At 34.5% G+C, this 5,494-nt stretch overlaps 1 non-coding gene across 1 annotated transcript; it reads left to right on the forward strand.

Moving 5' to 3' along the window:
* Window positions 1-3,686: 3,686 nt before the first annotated feature.
* On the forward strand, window positions 3,687-3,846 carry LOC132009521 (small nucleolar RNA SNORA23). Its single transcript, XR_009401987.1, has one exon. It is a non-coding gene; the product is annotated as a small nucleolar RNA SNORA23 (small nucleolar RNA).
* The last annotated feature ends 1,648 nt before the right edge of the window (window positions 3,847-5,494 follow it).

Consider the following 5,494-nt stretch of genomic DNA (forward strand, 5'->3'; position numbering starts at 1 on the left):
TCTATAAAGAAGTTATCAAAATCAAAAACCCAAAGAACAAATAACCAACTCAGAAATGGGCAGAAGACATGATCAGATATCTCTGCAAAGAAGACATCCAAATGGCCAACAGACACATGAAAAAGTGCTCCACATCACTCGGCATCAGAGAAATACAAATCAAAACCACAATGAGATACCACCTCACACCAGTCAGAATGGCTAAAATTAACAAGTCAGGAAAGGACAGATGTTGGTGAGGATATGGAGAAAGGGAACCCTCCTACAGTGTTGGTGGGAATGCAAGCTGTGCAACCACTCTGGAAAACAGCATGGAGGTTCCTCAAAAAGTTGAAAATAGAGCTATCCCATGACCCAGCAATCACACTATTGTGTATTTACACTAAAGATAAAAAATTAAATCTTTTTTTAGTAATCTAAAGGGGCACATTTATCAAATGTTTATAGCAGCAATGTCCATAATAGCCAAAATATGGAAAGAACCTGATGTCCATCAATAGATGAATGGATAAAGAAGATGTGTGTATATATATGTATACACACACACACACACACACATACATACAATAAAATACTGTGCAGCCATCAAAAGAAATGAAATCTTGTCTTTGCAATGATATGGATGGAAATAGAGGGTATTATACTGAGCAAAATAAGTCAATCAGAGAAAGACAATTATCATATGCTCTCTCTGTTATGAGGAATTTGAGAGGCAGGGCAGGGGGTTGTGGGGGGTAGGGTAGGAAAATGTAAAACAAGATGGGATCAGGAGAGAGAGAGTCCATAAGATACTCTCAATCTCACAAAACAAACTGAGTGTTCCTGGGAGGTGGGAGGGTCGGGAGAGGGTGGTTGGGTTATGAACATTGGGGAGGGTAAGTGGTATGGTGAGTGCTGTGAGATGTGTAAGCCTGATGATTCACAGACCTGTACCCCTGGGGCAAATAATACATTATATGTTAATAAAAATGATTTTTAAATTTGTGTTAAAGAACATTTAGTCTGCTTCCTTTGAGTCTCACAAAGGAAAACAGACCTCCAAATTAAATATAATAGGCATGGAATTAATACATAAATGTGATGGTCAAATTTTACCTGACATTTGAATTCAAATGCTGTCAGTACAAAGAAACCTAGAAGGAAAGCACCATTTCTAGTCATTGCTACTCTTATTTGAGCATTTGTGCTTAACTTGCTGAACCCTGGTTTCATTGAATGATTGTATTATAGTAAAAGCAGCATATTACATATGCTTATTAACTAGTTGTGTATTTGTTAGATGACAACCTACCTATTTTGAAACTAGGAAATTAAGATTTGCTAAAGACAAATTAGAGTAATTAATCAAATTATCATGTGTCACTCAGACAGGAAAGAACAAGACTGAAGTGAAAGATAGAATCCAGTTTCAAATTTGTAATTTAGGCAAAAATCTGATACCTGCTGATTAACATTCAGGTTTCAAACATGAGTCAGCATCATTTTATTCCCTTAATTGGACAGCATCTTTATGAAGTTTTACTAAGCAGGCCAAGCTAGTTTTGATGAAAATATTTTGCTGCTAGCTGCTTGGTTGCCTTGATATCTGAAATAGGTTACTCCAGGAACACAATAATTTTTTCCCTTCATAAATCTAGTAAATTGCCAAATCCTATTTCATTTTTTCATCTCTTCTTTAGTGATTTTTAAATATTTAAGATTTTTTTTTTTTTTTTTTTACCCAACAAGCATGCCTAGGATGTTGCAAAACAGCTGATGAAGGTACTTTCTCACTCATCAGCCCATAAGTACTTCTGAACCCTTTGCCTGACTCATACATCATTAGGTCCACTGCCAGATTAATACTGGAAAATGCCATTTCTCTCTTGATTCTATAACATCACATGGAATGTATAATTTGTTATTCTACAGCGCAGTGATTTGAATCTTTGTGGATACACCAACAAAGAATTTATTGGATATTTAAAAAGTCCCAGTTTCAGAGAGTTTATTTTAAATATCCTTACAATGTCTACTGCAATTTTCTGTCCATATCCAAAGAATACTTAAGTTAATATTGCATAATATGGATGTCATATTGCCAAAGAATTCCAGTCATGGAATCAAGATTATACATACAAAACAGAAGACAAAAAATAACTTTAGAGCATTCAATCTGGGCAATCAAGAATACATTTTGAGAGTTAAGTAAAGAAAACCCTTGTAATGACAGGTCATTTGACCATTGCTGGATTAGTATGAGGTAGATGAGAAAAGCATGAAGATACAAGCAATAGAGAAAACATCATACCATAAGTGTTTCTCCTCATTGTTGTGTAAAGTTTTTTACTGGGGAGCAGTGAAAAACATTACTTGATAAGGGAAAGTGAGTTTACTTTATAGAAAACCCTGATCTTCAAAATTATTATCAGAGATACATAAAATTAACAGGCTAGCTCTCCAAAACAGAGCCACTCTCAATTTTCCACTAATTAAATATATATATATGTATATATATATATATATGTATATATATATATATAGTAAAAAAACAAGCAAAATCTCATAGCAAGAAAAGTCTGATCATTCAATTATTTTCAATATCTAGCAAAATTTCTATAAATTTCTGTGCATATCTATAAATGGAAGATTTTCCTTAAAGGGGCAATAAATAATCCACCAATCCTGGAAAAAGTAGTCAAGAATATTCTTTGTTTTTATCTTCTTCTCCAGTGGTTCAAAAAACAAGTTGTGTATCCAGAAAAATTGTCATATGCTGTCACTGTATCTCACTTTCTTCATTTGGGTGGATATTTCAACACCAAGAAAGCTATTGAAAGTTTTTGTTTTTTCTTTTCTGGGAATAGGAAACCCAAGGAGTTGTGGAATCTAGAAATAAAAAAAAAAAAAACTGTATTTACTTAGAGGAGATGGAAAAAGCAGCACTGAAAGCACTAGTCTTTCTTTTTTCCCCTACATGCACCATCTCTTTCAAAATTTTAAAGAACCAAACTATGGAAAAGCAAATATAGGGTACTACTGCATGAGAACTTCTTATCTAACTGTGTCTGTTGGAAAGAAATTCACCTATCAGCTGGGTATGAAAGGTGGACCACATAGAAGCTACACATGGAAGCTAGTCCAAATTTAACAAAAAGATCCAGCAATGTGGGACAAGACATGAATTTGTGAACTAGCATCAGAAAGTCATGAAAACAGGTGTTGAAAATAAAACACAATAGAATAAGAGATGGAATCAATGTTAAAAAATGGGCAGAATTCATGAACAGGCATTTTTCCAAAGACATAGAGATTAAAAATAGACTCATGAAAAGATGCCCAGCATCACTCACCATCAGAGAAATATAAATAAAGACCACAATGAGATATCACCTCATCCCTGTCAGAATGGCTAGAATCAAAATACAAGAAGTGTTGGCGAGGATGTGAGGAAAAAGGAACACTCTTGCACTGTTGGTGGGAATGCAAACTCATGCAGCCACTGTAGAAACAGTATGGAGTTTCCTTAAAAAATTAAAAATAAGATGACTATATGATACAATAATTCCACTACTGAGTATTTACTCAAAGAATATGAAAAAAAACTAATTAAAAAATATATGTACCCCTATGTTTATTGCAGCATTATTTACAATAGCCAAATTATGGAAGCAACCCAAGTGTCCCTCAATAGATGAAATAAAGAATATGTGGTGTGTGTGTGTGTGTGTGTGTGTGTGTGTGTGTGTGTGTTATACACACACACACACACACACACACACACACACACTGGTGTATAGGTATATGGGAATATGTACAAGGGAATATTACACATCCATAAGAAGAATGAAATCTTTCCATTTAAAACAACATGGATGGAGCTAGAGAGTATAATACTAACTGAAATCAGTCAGAGAAAACCGAATACCATATGATTTCACTCACACATAGAATTTAAGAAACAAAACAAGCAGAGAAAAAAAAGAGAGAAACTAAAAAACAGACTCTTAACTGTAGAGAATGAATTGATGATTACCAGAGGGTGGATAGATGGATGGGGAGATGGGTAAAATAGGTGAAGGGGATTAAGGGTACGCTTATCTTCATTTGCACTGAGTAACAGAGAATTGCTGAATCATTATATTGTACACTTGAAACTAAGAGTCTATCAGACTTTTGTTTTCTGTACAACAGAAATAGAAGAGAATGTTAAACTTGGAGCTTTAATGATTAGGAAATGTTTTGAAAGCTAAGGAAACCACCTTAGTTGCATTTATAATTGTATAATTACAATCATAAGATATACTTCAAGTCCTTGAGAATATTAAAAATATTTCAAAATATTTAAAATATATAATTATAATTATAATTTTAATAAGTTGGTTTAAACTCCTCTATTAAAGGATGGATATTTTAATTAGGTCAAAAAATAATCTAAAGAGAAGATAACATTATCACACAGAAAGGTTAAAAATAAAATAAAAATAAAATAAAAATAAAATGACTATGTTTCAAGCAAACACATAAAATAAAGCTGGGGTTGAAATATATGTACTTAATGAGTAGTCTCTAGGGCAAAGTTCTTAGAATCTAAAGTTAAAAACTTTTAACATGCATCACTTCTACTTTTTAATATTCTATAAATTCAGACTTTAATGAAGTTTTAAAAATCCCGTAACTTTGAAATATACACATCAAAAATAGCTTGAAATAAAAGTGGAAAATAACAACTCAATCCCTGGGGTAAAATTTAACGTAATTCTCATGTAGATTCCCAGAGAAATTTTTGAAAAATATAAAGACACGGAAAATTCAAATAGCAATTTAAATCATATTACTGATTTTTGTACCCTAAGAACATAAAGTACGGAATGTCAACTAGATGTCAGGATAAGAAGCCCCAACCCCTCCATTCCCCAAGGAGACACTTAACAACAATATATTGACAAATTCCCTTTGTGACATATCCAGAAACAATTAAGAGGTACCTGTACCCCAGATGAGGGCAAACCTAGCTGTATTGAAGCTGGTAGAAAAATGTGTGGCACTCACCATTGTCCCTCCCTTTGGCTCAGCATGGTACAATCATGAGAAAACTCAGAGTTCTGGGTTTCCCCAGGGGGAGGAAGAGGAAGTCTAAAATATCATGCAACCGTCAGACATTTGGGAGTTGGGGACCTGCCCAAGGGACTTGTTTCCGTTTTGCCTGACTCTAAGCCCTAATAGGAAAATATATCACGTTGGGAGGTGCCGAGGACAAAAATGACAATTTGGACAAGCCCAAGCTCACTGGTCTTAGCCTCTCCCCCTAACTCAACACACAACAAGCAGGAAGAAATCCCCAATGCCTGTCTCCTCCCTGTAAAGGGAAAGAATAGGAACATGCATCTAGTATTCTAGCTTTTCAGAGAACTACCACAAGGAATGGGTTCCTTTTTTGTAAATTCCGATGTGCTTGCAGGGCCCTGCATACTCTAGGTGTCTGGGGCCAAAGAGAACAAAACAGAACTAGGAG

Source organism: Mustela nigripes, chromosome 1 (assembly GCF_022355385.1).
Source record: "Mustela nigripes isolate SB6536 chromosome 1, MUSNIG.SB6536, whole genome shotgun sequence".
In the NCBI taxonomy this organism is placed as follows: domain Eukaryota; kingdom Metazoa; phylum Chordata; class Mammalia; order Carnivora; family Mustelidae; genus Mustela; species Mustela nigripes.